This window comes from Poecilia latipinna, unplaced genomic scaffold, assembly GCF_001443285.1.
Source record: "Poecilia latipinna isolate Pla-1442-1.1 unplaced genomic scaffold, P_latipinna-1.0 Scaffold1504, whole genome shotgun sequence".
Lineage (NCBI taxonomy): Eukaryota > Metazoa > Chordata > Actinopteri > Cyprinodontiformes > Poeciliidae > Poecilia > Poecilia latipinna.
Genome location: NW_015114120.1, coordinates 113,673 through 129,321, shown reverse-complemented (window position 1 = coordinate 129,321; position 15,649 = coordinate 113,673). Strand labels below are relative to the sequence as shown.

At 39.9% G+C, this 15,649-nt stretch overlaps 1 protein-coding gene across 1 annotated transcript in view; it reads left to right on the top strand.

Moving 5' to 3' along the window:
• LOC106963197 (RNA-binding motif, single-stranded-interacting protein 3-like) overlaps positions 1 to 15,649 on the top strand; it is a 162,319-nt gene that overhangs the window by 33,813 nt on the left and 112,857 nt on the right. The gene's annotated exons all lie outside the window — the stretch shown is intronic.

Here is a 15,649-nt window from a genome sequence, read left to right as displayed (position 1 = left end):
CTTTGTTTTCTGAAAAAATTTTTTTAATTTTGGGTTTTTTTTGAATGAAAAAAAAAAAAAAAAAAAAAAAACTTTCTGCTAAAGCATGCATCATTTAGATCTCTGTAAATTTACAAGTGCTTCTGTTGAACTGTATTTGATCCTTTCAGACAAATACAGTTTTGAGTTAAATCATCTTAACTGAAAGCTAATGGCCCCAAACAACTCGCCTGACATGGACACAAAATACACCAAAATATGCAGATATTCAATATTGAATGCATTGTGAGAAACAAAACAGTCAAAACTGTAGCAAGTGCAAACTCTAGAGTCTTGTCTTTTATCCCAAGCAGCCCTTTGAAATGTTCTCCCCAACCCAAACAACGCTGTCAACTCAAAGCACCGGCCACAAAAGGATCCTAAACATGTGTTCTTTAGATCCCCGCTCCTGTTCTCTCGTCACACAAGCACGCAAGACGGACACCCACTTTCGGTCAGCCACACACATGCAACACGACTCGGACAGACGCGCGTCCACGCACACGTTCACGCAACCGTGTCCGCGCGATCACACAACTATACACAAGTTACCACCCCCACGACAGAGCAGTCACCTCTCGCTCCCACGCATCTCATGTTCTCCCAATATTATGTTAAAACAGACACGCATAATTGCGCTGGCATGGTTCCTTGTTTTTGTTGGCCGTTATCGATGGCCTCGGTAATGTCTCTGACAGAGGTGATCGCTGCTGCAGGCACCACAGATCTACATCGCTGCACATGCAAATACGCCGTTTCCATGAGGTACTGCTTGGAAGATTGTGAGCGGTAAAATTATTTTACTTCTGATACCAGTAAAACGGATAATTTCAAGAGGAGGATAAATGTTAATATGATATTTAAGCTGTGGTGTTTTTTCTTTTGGTAAATAGTTTCTTTGTGGATCTCTTGATGCATGCCATGACTTAATATAGGATCAAACAGAGTAGAGAGGAATATCTAAAGAAAAAAAAAATAGACATGTGAAGGAAAAACAGAAAACAAAGTGCTTTTTTCCATACATTTGTCTCTATACATTCTGCTGTTTTTTTTTTTTTTTTTTCCTTTGTGTTTTGAGCTCTTGGCAACCCTGGACGCCGTATTCTGTACGAGTCACTTTGAGGTTGGCTTAAGTTTTAAATATATCTGTGGCTTGTGGTTCCCAGCTGACTCTTTATGCTTCATCTATGCTGAACATGCTCCTTTTGTCATCCTGAATCCAAACAATGTGCACCCTGTAGACGTAACATAAAGCGCTGTGGCGAGACGTTAAAGTTTGCGTGGATACTTCAGATTTTTTGAGGTTGGCTTTAGTTGAGGGAGCAGGAAATGTCTTACTTGTGGTTGAAGACCGTCGTAACTTCTCCAGTGTCTTCTTTTTAATGATCAATCATGAAATGACTTTTTCAGTCAGTAGCTTGCCAGATAAGTGTTTTTCTTTTGCCCTGTTGAACACAACTCTAAGCTAGCATGCAGGTCATCAAACACTGCCACTGCAGGAAAAAAATATTTCCACAATGCAATTAAAAGCAATTTTCCTTTTGGTGGTTGATTGTACTTGACATGAACATATTTCACAGTTTGGCAAACTCGGGCTTAAAAAACGCGAAAGGTTTAGGGTCCAAATTGAATTAATTCTCCACCATTATTTCTCAGGTAAATATTCTGGAGTGAATTCACCGCTTCTGAATGATCTACTTCTTGCTCTTCATCAGTTTTATGAAAATACAGTCTGAAATGACTGATTGTGAAGTCATGCTCCGATTAGCAATTACATGACTACAGTTTCTCTTTTCTCCCATAAAGTGCCGCTAATCTGACTCAATTCTTTTGCAACACCGGCTCTCTCTAATATATTCTCCAGGTTTAATTGTTGGAAGGCAAAAAGTGTTTTTGACTAAAAATGATCCATTTAAACGGATTACAGTCCTTTCAAAACACTACAACCCTGTTTGACAAAAATCCCATTTGTTTAAACATACCAATTGACAAAACCATCACTTACAGTGATGGAAATAACAGAGCTGATCATATCTGTACTAACATGTTAACTTTACTTTTGTGGTCTGGGAGAAAAGATGGAAAGGACAAAGTACAAAAGGCTGTTGGTTTATTCTGATGATTTGGTTCTGGTGACCCTGCCACCAGAACCTGTGCCTCATCGTTTGACACGGCAGCAACAGAAGCACGACGCAGACACAGCCCTATTAGTTTAGTCTAAAATATATATATATTTTAAATCTCCTTTTATTCTCCCTTTACAAACAACCCTCCAACTCATTAACAGAAATATTTAATTGATTCAGACTAGTTGTATAGATTCAAAATGAATTCCAGTTCAATCCCAGCTTTTTTTTTTTTTTAATATTTCTTTTTAAAGTATTTCTGTTGAAAATTTCTGAAATGTCCCTTTAAACTTAAAGCTACTAAATGCCTGGGAATGCTGTAAGTTTTATTTATTTAAATTTCCTGAAGCAAATTAAATGCTGCCCACGCAGCTTTCCCTGGAGTGTGAATTGATGTTTCACCCATAAATTTTGTCTTCATTTTTATTCCTGTTCTTCCTATATCTATGGAGCGTTACTTTTTTTTTTTTCAGTCGTTTTCATCTCAATAAATTTATTAAGTTTGATTTACCAAAAATATTCTGGGTAATTGTGTGTAGTAGTCGCCCTGCTGTTTGTTTTTTTTTTTTGTTTGTTTTTTTTTTCTCCCACTTTGCTCCCTTTAGAATCTCAGGTTTATTTTGCGGGTTACCGAGGGTGAGTTAATGGAGAACGTCAAACCAGCTTGTAGCGCTGCCTTTCCTGTGACCCGTGGAGATTGTGGAGTGACCTACGTGGTGCTGCCCTGGGCCTACATTTGAAATCCAATCTCCTCACAGGGATATGCTGCATGTTTTAGCAGTCTGGTTTGATAACTTCACCCTCCGCCTCCCCCAAAGTGTCTATCATTCCGCTAATAAAACTTGCTTTGTTTTCACCTGCGATGACCGGGGTTAGTCGGGGTTTTATGGGCCCGCAGGTGGGAATAGAACATTTGTTTAATCACATCGGTAGCTTCTTCCTGCTCTCTGCTCTTTGACTTGACGGAAAGAGAATAGGCAATCAGCTTTGTTCTGCCTGTACAATGGAAATTAATTTAATTTATCTGAAACACCCCATCTGCAACGTCAAATAAATCCATGCAAACTGACAGGTTGTGTTTTATTAGATCAATTCCAAGTGTTAATGAAGTGACTGGAGCATCAAACATAAAACCAGTGCTAATCAAGTTGAATATGTGCTACCCTGAATCTCTGAGTTGCAGTTTAATCAATGCTACTGTTTTATACCTAAATTTTCATTACATATCCAACATGGCTAAAAAGGGGACAGTTTTATCATGCGAGTTATCTAGATTACTCCTGCTCGTGCTCTAATTAAAAACGGGGAGGGAGGAATCAATGTACACAGATGAGCCGCGTTAAGGTATTTTATCGAAGAACAAAATTTACACAGCCCTGATCTCGAAGTTGTTAAATGCGTCATCCAAAGGAGTGCTTCTCCATGGCTGTTTGTTTCTCTCCCCATCCCGTAATGGAGAGAGAAACAAATAGTATATTGGTAATTGTCTGCAGCTACGGCACCCCACACTGAGATCCATTAGTGCCATTTAAAACGCAGCACAGGGTGAGACTGCTCCTCTGTAATTCAATAAAAGCGAGGCACAGAGATAGAGGGGGATGAAAAGACAGGAGGCTCTCCAAAGAGCTTGACGGTGGATCATCTGCAGTCTTTCAAGGGGTGACGCATCAGCTGAAAGTTTGTCTTTTGTTTTTACATTCATGCTCGCCCCATTTCACTGTGCTTTGGGGCCCAAAATCTACCTGGAGAAAATGTGATTATGCAATTTAACTTCCTCACTTTGGAGTTAGTTTGGCATCTTGGAACAAACCAGTTGATTTCTTTGAAAAACTATTTTATAGATGTATCAAATTTCATCACATTTAACTGAAGTCATTTTTAGTCCGATGCCATCTTTGAAAATGCGTCTCATGAGGACGGTTTAAAAACTGAAATCCTCACTGTTCTAACCCTAACCAGGAAGTCGAGGGTGTCGTGCAGAGATCGGGGAGCTTTTTGTAGCTCTAACACAATGCAATTAAAAGTAAGCTGGAGAATTTCTGTTTGAGTCTCGGGGTAGAGAGACTTGAAGATTGCAATCAGACATCAGCAACCTGCTGAGTGTCTTTGGTCTAATTACTAAAAACACTGAGTTAACTCTCCTGCATATCCTATACCAGCTAATGACTTAAAATTAAAAAATAATTAGTCAGACACAGTAGAAGTAAAAAGAAAAAAAACTGGGGATGAATTAATGAATAAAGCACTTTGCATTCATCTTTGTATTTGTCACTGGAAGGTTAAAACATGGAATCATTCGCATCCATCCATCCATCCATCCATCCATCCATCCATCCATTCATTCATTCATTCATTCATTTTCTTCCCCTTATCCGGAGTTGGGTCGCGGGGGCAGCAGCTTCAGAGGGGAGGCCCATACTTCCTTCTCCCCAGCCACTTCTTCTAGCTCCTCCGGGGGAACCCCAAGGTGTTCCCAGGCCAGCCGAGAGACATAGTCTTCCCCGAGGCCTCCTCCTGGTGGGTCGTGCCCGGAACACCTCACCAGGGAGGCGTCCAGGAGGCATCCTTACCAGATGCCCGAACCACCTCAACTGGCTCCTCTCGACGTGGAGGAGCAGCGGCTCCCAGATGACCGAGCTTCTCACCCCATCTCTAAAGGAGAGCCCAGCCACCCTGCGGAGGAAACCCATTTCGGCCATTTGTATCCGTGATCTCGTTCTTTCGGTCATGACCCAAAGCTCATGACCATAGATGAGGGTGGGAACGTAGATCGACCGGTAAATCGAGAGCTTCGCTTTTTGGCTCAGCTCTCTCTTCACCACGACGGACCGGTACAGCACCCGCTTTACAGCAGATGCTGCCCCAATCCGCCTGTCGATCTCCTGCTCCCTTCTTCCCTCATTCGTGAACAAGATCCCCAGAATCATTCACATTTACATGATAATTATCAATTTTAAATAGATAATACAAAGAACCACAATAATCATCACAATATCAATGTTAGATCAGGAAAATTCCCTCATCTGACATGTGGTGGGATTATGATTTGCATCAGATGCTTTTAAACTTGCTACCCATTTCTTCTCTTATCAAAGGAAGAGTACATGTTTTAGACACGACACTGCAGTGTATTGTAGTATACGCTAGAATAGTTCACGTTTTAAAACTATTGCCTCCCATCAATAAAGTCATAGGTTTATTCTGTGCGTTTCCTCCCACCATCAAAACACTTGACTTTTGGTTTTGGTTGCTCCTTTGGTTTTATCGGTTGCACGTTTGTTTATCCTGTGTTGCTCTTTTATGGGCTGATAACTTTTGTAGGATATACCCCGTCTCTTTCTCAATGGGGTCGTTAGGATGATGGAAAATACGGAAAAATTTAAAACAATTTGGGTTGTCAAGGCAGTACTCGACTACAATAGCATGTCTTTGTATGTTTATGCACTGTTAATGTTGAAATGTATACATGGAGTAAGTACATGCAGGAATTTCTTGACATACATGCAGTTCAGTGTTATACAGACAAACAACTGTCTGGTTTCTCTAAATACCAACAGGTTTCTGTGTTAAATTTTCCCTTTTATTGTTCTACTTATTTTTTTTTCTAAAGCAACTTCTCCATCATGTACTGATAAATAAATGTATAAAACATTTACATAATGCATACAATGCAAAATGTATTCCCTAAAGCCTGATCCAGTGATTGCTGACTGGCGAACAGACGTCAATGAATTATGCAGTGGCATCACTGTCGTCGCGAATGTGCTTTTAAAGGTGCCCTTTTTACCTCAGCTAGCAGTAACACGTCTTCCTGCCTAAAGTTTTAGCAGAAGGAGAGACAGTCTGGTTCAGAGGAGCCACGTTTCAGTCTCAGAACATGCAAAAGTCGTTCCTGACTTTCCTTTCCGTTTAGTCCCGCGTGGATGAGCGGATGTGCGTGGAGGTGCGCTTGTTGAATATCTGGAGGGGCCTTTTAACTTGAAACCCTTGAAGACATGTTGGTTTCTTTTTTTTTTTTTTTTTTTTTTTTTCCAGGTTGCTTGGGAATGAAAAATTGAGTTGTAAAAGAAATGCTCTCTGCCTTTGTTTTCGAGCAGCACAGCGAGAGAAAGCCTGCCCACCAATTAGGGAATGCCGATTCTTACAGCCCATGAATTATTAAGGGCAACCCATCGACTAGGAGCAGTGACGGAGGGCAAGAAGCAGGGCCGAGCCACCTGAGCACCAAAGCTGCATTCATTAAAGCGCGAGATGACTTTCCACTTCGCCAACACCGTGATAATTAAAGTACAAATAACCTTCGCAAAACAGAACCCTACTAATTGTTTGTGGTCTTCCATTGTTTGGAATCCATAAATCTTCTAAAAGTATTTCTTAGTATGCCACGTGGCGGTTTGAGGAAGAGAAGCTGAGACACGGGTAGGATAATGTACGGTATTACATTGCAACACCAGCTACCCTCGAGGTCAACCAAATCATTCCTCTTGTGAGATTTATTGCCCGGTTGTAGCTAAGGCAATGAGGTGCTGTGAACCTTGAGCCAATGTCGACATGGAAGGTCTTCACGGCTGTATATAGGGGCCACAGGTGGAGTCCGGCTTGTTAACTCTGAATTCAGGGCTCCAGCTAACACCTGTAACATAAACCAGGGAGGGCATCAGTTAAGAACTGCTAATGTGTCTGGTGTTTTTGGAGAACACAATGCTTCTTTTTCACCACTGTAGCCTCGTCGTGAACCCTGTAAGCCTATAAATTGCTGGATTGGAGCAGCTTTGTGTGGAAAATCTTATGTAGCTATCATTGTGCATGAACAACTAGATGGATTCTTTCAAGTTCCTTGGTGCCCTCTTCAGGGTTGCAGAATTGTCAGCTGTGTCTCAGTTGAAACAAAATAAGAGGATGATTTCTGTTTATGATTGACTTTTTGCTCCCTTAGAATTGATAAGTGGGGAAACAACTATAGAGCACAGAGAAATGGGACTCTTAAAAGAAAGATGTATGGATACTCTGACATTGTGCCGCTTTTAAGTGTTTTCCTATTTACTTATTTAATGCTATGCTGCAGGGGAACAAAGGAAGAAGAAAAAGCTTTTTTTTTTCAGATGTCTTTAAATAGAGATCCCGACAGCCTACTCACTTTTTTGTCGCTTGTACTCAGAAATGGCTGACTCAATCTTGGCTCGAGAATATACATTAACAATGCCCGTGTTTGTCACTGAAATGGCTTAAGTGCCCTTTGAATGGCTTTAGAGCCAATGTTTACCTCCTACCTGCCCTGTTATTTTTGAAAAACCACCAAGCTGAAGTCGTTTAACGCTGATGTGACTCAGGCCTGGAACAAGATGCAGAAATGATGTCCTTCACTATGCCTCACTTACTGTTTTTCTCCCTGCTGTGAGGATATTACCATCACCACCTGATTTAGTGGCGATGAATGGATAGATGGATGGATCACTGACAACACAGGGAAAGCAATTCTAATGCAAACAGATGAGTTGAAATTGTATTACTCCTCGGGCTTATTGGATGTGAATAGGCCCGAGGATAAGGAAAGTGTAAAAATATGAATAAGATGTAACCCACTTCAGGTTGTAATAAGAACCGGAGATAAGAATAGATTTTCTCGGTAATCAAACTTGTATAAGTTTCTTTTTTTTTATTCTAATTTTAGCTGTTGGGAGCAAAAATAGTTTGTTTTGGAAGTGATATTTTTTCATTCGCTTTCTTTTTGTTTTCCTCTGCAGTCTCAAATAGAAGAAGTCTGAAACATCACTGACTTAACTGTAGATATGCATTTAGTCATTTAGTTACCCTTGTCAAGCACTCAACATCAAACTATTCTTTGTCAACCTTTTTTTCAATTTTTCACGCGTAATATTTGCTTAAAATAGCCTCATCTTATTCTTATGAGTACTCTATTTGTGCCTGATGTAATTATAGAAATTGCACAAAACTGAGCAGGTTACCATAATAACCCCCCTCCCCCCCCCCTTGCAGGTAGATATTAACTAAGATTGAGCAGATGGAGCTGGAGGAAAATAAGTGAAGTCTCTTGTGGGATATCAAGGTTCCTGTAATTATTTCAGCATATCCAGAAAATTCCTTCTTGACCAAAAACCACAGAGGTTCTGTTCAGCCATGTCAAGTGCTTTGTGTGTGGCAGGCTGAGCCTCTCCCACCCCCAATTTGCTGGTCAAAAATAATTGGAAAAAGATGATGATAAAAACAACATGAGTTTCATTGTGATGGTAATTGCCCATTCACAGAATCTGGCAAGCCTCTTCATATTCAGTCTCAGTGATGCTTCTGTATTGGATATTTAGGGGACTGCTTGCTGCTGTCCATGTGCTAATCTGTGCCTTTGTGTAATGGAACAAGTACTTTTTTTTTCTGAGATGCTATAGAACCTCACTTTAAGGATAAAACAAGAAAACTGCAGAGCCAAACAATACTGCTATCATCTCATAAAACGTTTTTACTACATGATGAATACGGGGCTTAGAAAATACAACAAACCAGACCACCGAATATTCTTGTAAAAGTAAAATCTAAATCGGAACATGTGATTTCGTCAGTTGTTAGAAATCAACTGAAACCAGTTTTGCAATGGAGGATTTAGTGAAAAAGCATGAGCTATGTGATTAGAAAATAAACCAATGAAATGCATACCTTACTTGTGCATCTACAAAAAAGATAAACAACCAAACCCTAATCTAAAGTAATATTTACATTTTACAAGCACATTCCTGCAAGCTGAAAGTGATCTTAATGCTTTGCAGTGCTCCAATCAGGGTCCTGATAGGAATGTAATAGAGGATCTGTACAAGGAGTTGAAAATTAAAGTGATGTGAAGGAGGGGTCTTCTCACCTCAAAGAGTGGGAGATCATCACCAAAATACCAGTGGAAATGTAAAAAAAGCAAGTCAGTATTTATAAAAAGTATTTTTAAAAAGCATGTGATCCTTGCTGGGATCAAGTACGCAGCAACCACCTTTCTAACTACATCTTCCAGTAGATTATGACCAAAGAAATATGGAATTGCATTAATTCATTAGTTGTCAAAAGCAAGTAGAAAATGTCCCCCAGGCAAGTATGACTTGAGACTTTATTGTTCTGAAAAAGCTTGTTGTATTTTACCACCAAAATGTCAGAAATTAAACAACCAAAACTGCAAAAGTGTGAAATGGTAAAGGACCAGCAGCTTCCCTCTTGTTGAAAATGGGGTGAATAAATCTTTGACGGGTAATCCTAAACGTATGCCAACACTTGAAAATATTTATAATTCTTGTTTTTATGTAAGAATTTGCCCTCCAACAAGTAGGCCAACACTTGACAATTTTGCACGCTTTTCGGAAATGTACTTCCGTCTACCTTTGGTGTGTGAAGCTGACTACCTACAGGTTATACGAATAAATGCAGCCTAATTTGGGTAGAAACCTCCATTTACGCAAAACAGTTTTTTCCCCGAGCCTGAACTAGACTGATAAATATATGAATGTGCTATAAACATTGGCTTTTTTTTTTTTCTTTCTCATCCTACCATGAAGTGGAAATAAGTCATAACTTCAGTTACCTTTGAAGATCCAAACGGACTGATTGCGTCAGAGTTGGGTTTGTTTTAACCCAGATGGCCTGTGTTTATGTGTACTGGCTGTGATCCATTGCCGTGTCCAAGTGTTGCATGCATTAAACTCTTCCAGCAGCCTGGCAAGGACACAGCAGACCAGAGTCACTGAGGCAAGCAGTCAGGATACGTGGAAACATTACACCATTACACTCACCTACTCCTCAGACACGGTGACTTATCTCATGAATAAATCACACTATCAAGGTCCGAGTGACTCAGACACTGCATCTCTTCTTCTTTGGCAGTCGTCTGCTTCCCAATTCATCTTTTTTTCCCCCTCTCTGCTACTTCTCTCTTTCTACTTCGCATCGTTTTTTTGTTTTTTTTTTAAGTCGCTCGCTCTAGCTGGCTGCCCAACTGTGCTCACTTTATTTATCACGCAATTGTGACATTTTTTGGATAAAGCTGCACACTCGCTCTGATTGAACTCTGCTTGTGTGAGCAGAAAAACACTTGGGTTTCCAGTAAGTCATGCGACTGACAGACCAGGATGGCCAGCCCAGAAGAGGCTGTCTCTTGTCCTTTAAATCACTCAAAGAGATGCTTCTAAAAGGTCTCTAACTCGAGCATCATTCTCTTATCCAAACCAGTAAAACAGAGAAAACATCTGTTTGTGGGAGGGGAAACGATAACCTAATAGTTCAAGAAAAATAAATAAAATGTTATTTTAGTTCTCTCTTTGATATAAAGTCTACACTTTTTCCCCAATATTCCTTTCCTTATTTTGTGACATTTCCAGGTGTGTGCAAAGGCAGAATGTTGGATGGCAGTTCCAAATATTTCACAATGCGGCATTGTTCTCAGATTGAACTCGAGTAAAACAATCCCCTGTGTAGTCCCGATGCCGGCTGCTGACAGCAGCTTTGCAGTACGCATGCATCGGCCCGAGGAGGCGGGCAGATACAGGTTATTTTCTGTTGAGTAATGCTGTTATTCCTTGAAAGGGGTGGTGGGGGGGATACTTGCTTAACTCACAGTGCGAGATCTGGCACAACGAATTCTTTGCCCTACTAAACTCTTCTCAACACTATGTAAAAACTCCCCATTGGCGCTTAGACTGGGAGGAGAAAGGGGGTTAGGAGAGATTCAGAGAAGAAAGCACAAAGGAGAAATGGAGGACGAGCAGCCAGATGAGGATTGGGATGGATTTAGAGATAGATGGGAGCTGACTGAACGGATTGGGAAAGGTGAATAGAGGATAGAGGGAAGACTAGAAAGGGATGAGTTCTGTTAGGGAGGAAAAAGGGGGCAGGGAATGGAGGTTCACAGAGTTTAGTAGTGAGGATACCTTGGTGTCTGTATAAAACAAAACACTTAGGCTGTCAGGAGTTTTTTTTTTTTTTTGTCCAATGTCAAAATACAAGGCTTGGGATAGAAAACAGGTCTATGATTAAAAAAAGGCTTTGCATGGTGTAATGTAGAAGCCAAATAATTCAGATTTAAATTCACATAAACTTGTCAAATGAGAATAATAGGAAACATGTTCCCAGCCTGCACAAGTGGAAGCTGGTTTTCAGGTAACAAACCAGAGTGTAGAGCACCATAAACATTGATGAGCAGATGATGTAGCAGCATATACTTATACATATAAGTATGTAATAAGTACAGGTATATGCTAGTACGTTCTTGTAAGGCCAGGTAATAACCCAAGTATTTAAATGTATGAAACTCGGGAGAAATCTAAAATATACAGAACACATGGCTCTCAAGAACTGGGATCGGACGCTACTGCTTTGCACCATGAAGAATGGAATAAAGGCCCATCTTTTCTGAGAAACCCTCCTCACTCAAATACATTTATCACACTAACATGCCAAACTTGCTCTTAGTGCTTGAGTGTAAGCAGTAAATACTTACATTAGGGTTTCCTACAAGACTTTTAACCAAAGCAGTTGTAAACTGCTTTGGTTAAAAGCATCTGTTAAATGACTGACTGCAATTCTAAATACTTCTGACAAAGTAGGAAAAGTTTATATGAACTACACTAGAACAAACAATGTTTTTTTTTTTTTTTTTTTTTGTTTTGTTTTCTGCTGGCTGCAGTCAGCTGTTACCAGCAGTTCCTTTAGATCCAGTGGGTTAAATGTTTAGAGACTCGACTTGGTTGAAGGTTTCTTGAGGTATTCAAATTTTGATGGAAACACCAAACTCACAAAACCTTTGGGTTGTTGATCAACTACAACACATTTTCCAGTGGTGTTAAATGTTACGATAGTATTATGTGAATACACAGTGTTTGGTATATCAAAAATGACCAGCACTAAGTCTCTTTTTTTAGATATGCTGTTCAGTTTTTTGATTGCAAAAATAAGTTTAACTATGCCAGATTTGCATGTACATTACGATGAGGCATTCTTTTCCCCGCTATGGTTTTCTTTGTTTAAAGAAAGCAAAAGCATTCTCTTTGCCTTGATTGCCTGCTGCCTCCATGACCTTTTGTGAAACTCATCTGGAAGTTCACATCCATCAAAATCTCATTTACAGCCTGTCCTGCAATTAAATAGTGGCACCATGTCAGAGCCATTTTGCTTTTGTTTAATGCACTGTAATATTTTTAGGCATAGTGTTGTCATTTTTTAGAGCAAACTTCAGTTCCTGTGCTTCATTTGACTATATCCATGTGTTTAAAATTTGTCAGAGTAATAAAACCAAAAATTGTGGAGTAAATAGCCATTACAGATGTGGGCTTTTTCAATTCTAAGTTGGTGTAGCGGCTTTCTTTTTGCTTCTGCTTACACACCTGATATTTCTGGCAGGGATGAAACGGGAACTCGGGTTGGTTAACATCCCTGTGTGGAATCTCCGGATGGCTTTTTCAGATGTATGTCATAAAATAACTTTATAAACCACCTCCATCCAATCATTCTTTGCTCTCTTGCTGATTGTTATGGCTGTCTCCAGGCTTCCTGTCACAACAGTGGTTGGCGTTTTGTGCCAGTATTTAGTCTGGCAACTTTCAGGATGCTTCAGTGATTACATTCCTCTGGAGGATAAAAGTGACATTGCAGACTTTAACCCCCTCCAAAAAAAACAGAAACATAAAAAAAAATGTATTTCAAATGAACTAAATATTCAAAAACTATGAAGATATGTGTTCAACCTTGTGACTATGCATGGATCTTAACGTTTCTTTATATACATTGCATGTACTTGTCAGATATATGAATGGCACAAAGGAACCCAAATGGCTAAAGTATATTGGACCAGCATATATGCCATAAAATTGTTGCATTGAGTTTTCTCCATATCCTGACTGGATTATGAAACAGTGTAAAATGTTTTCTAACAAGTCCAGCTTCACTCTGTACTATGCATATATATATATATATATATATATATAGCCACTTCTGCTCTTCTGTAGTTCACTATTGACATATGTTTCATCCTATCTTCATCATCTCATTACATGCCCATCCTGTAAGAAACTAAAAATCTAAAAAAAACAATATATCTCATGTTCTGACTCGCAAATTAGCAAATCTAGTCCTGACATGGAAATATATTTCTTGAACAAGGTAAATTTGGACTAGTCACGTAATTATCTGCCGTTCTCCCTTGTTCAATCTCTCTGCCTCTCTTTTTCGATTACCCTGACTGATAAGAAAGGCTTTTTAAAGAAAATTCAAGACCGAACATCTGAGGGGAAGATCTCTTATGGATTTATAACCTTATTACTTTAGCTTTTTATTGTGTTAGCTGGCATGCGCAGACCTATAGATGTTTATACTGTATTGTGCTGCACTGCCTTTTTCACAAGTCTGTGCCGATATCGGGTTGTTTTAGTGAGAACGGTGTTGGCATCATTCAGTTATGCAAACATTACATAGTTCCTTTGACTTATGGCTGCTGGCACACAGTCAAACACACATGCAGGTCTGAGGTCAGTGTCGGGCAGTAACTCATGCACAGAGCTGTTGGGGAACTTTCAGCCTCTCAGCACCTTCTCTGTCAATTACAGGCTTATTTATGAATTTGAGCAAAGTTGACCTTCTGGAAGAGTGGACCTAAATTTGTTTGTCTGCAGAATAGCATGACAAATGGCTAAGCGTCTCCGATATCAATCTGTCTCCCTTCTCCCTCTCTCTCTCTGCCTGACATTCTGCTATCTATAGTTGTTCATTCAAAATCTGGCAATTTGTCAAGCAATTGGCCCTGGATGTCAGACAAAGACATGCACACCTAGAGCTACTGTAGCATGAGAGACTGATATATTCCAGAGTAGATGAACGTTTAAAGGTGGGAGGTAAAGACAGATTGAGCTGAGTTTCCATTACGCGGACTCTTCTTCTGTTTTTCGGGATGCGAGCGAAGCCTCGGCGGTCCAGGGCCGGGTGCCAGCCGATGTGTGTTCCTGCACTGCCAGGCATTTGTTTCAATGAAAAACAGCTACACAATGTCCTCCGCCTCCTCCACACAGTCCCGTGTTTGTACTTAAACTTCCTGTGAAAAACATAATTGACTCCTGAAGAATGTGCCCAATTAGTGGCGAAGAATAGGGTTGGGGCTTAGTGACTGCTTCTGGGTTTTGTTTTTGCTTTTTCTTTTTCAATTGAAACTGAACTTTCCACTTTCGCTCTTCTGGGTCCAGAGCTATAGTTACCCAGCGGTCTCCAGTTAGCGTAACGTTCAAACATTATAATTGCTCCAACCTTCTCAGCTTGTCATAGTTTTTCAAAGTTCCCTACAAATTTTCAGTTTCTAATCAGAGATGGGGAATATTGTTTAGCTTTTGAATATATGGTGTGCACTATAGATCAGGTATTCGAAAGCTTTCTTGTTCAACACATTGATTTTGATGGTACATTTTCATCACTTATTTGCTCTAGTATGCCATTGCTAATGCTGCAAACAACTTGCAACTGATGTAAATTCACAAAAGATTTCTTAACACAGGGCAAGTTTTCAAACAGACCCCTCAGGAAAATGTTGCTGATCCTTCTATTATGTGAAACTAAAATAAAACGGGGTAATATTCAAGTGTTTAAAATATAGTTAATCTTCTGCCGGTTAAGGCGGATGTCAGGATTTAACTAGCTGTATTTTACCCATTTATTTAAAATTTTCTTATCAGCACTGGCACTATGCCGTTTCTGAAAAGAAATGTGTAATATTTCTCTGACTTATTTTTTCTTTAATTATTTCTGCAACCAAAACAATATTTTTGCAAATAAGTTCAGTTGCATGAGTTAAAGATGCTACCAAACAATCCTGCATTACATTTCTGCAATCCAATGCATACATTTGCTAGGTTTACCTCTAAATCTAAATAAAGATCCATGCCAGTGACTCTATAGCAAGTTTTTTTAATATATATAAAAAATAACCTGAGAAGGTTGGAGCAAATAAATATAAAAAAATCCATTTTGGGGAGAGGATGCAACCAAGTGGATTCAGTTGGTGAACAGATTTAGACCATTTGGTTTCCTAATATGTCCCTCTCTTGGTTGCCTTGCCTTTAAATGAGCATCTCTATCTGCCCACTCCTTCATTGCAGTCATCCTGCAGTCTCCACTCCTACACTGCAAAGCTTGCAAACAGCCCCAGCTGGCTATAATGATGACAAATCAGCCCAAATATTTATGTCCATAGAGTTTCACTTTGTCTCTGCCCACGGCTCGCTCAGTGCTTTCTCTTACACATTCCTCGGCGGCGGTCGCTGTACTTCCAGCCAAGCCGTCATAATCTGCGCAGCACAAACACACTTAAGCCCCAGTTATGTCACATAAACATTGGCTGACTCTTAATGTCCACAGAGAACCAAGTTAAGGGTTGCTGGAGGACTGGTGCATGCAGTCCAGCTCCACTTTTAGGTTGTGTTTGAGGACATTGTTGCCAACCAACCTGAAAGTTGAAGTGATGTGTATTTCATATTTCGTGT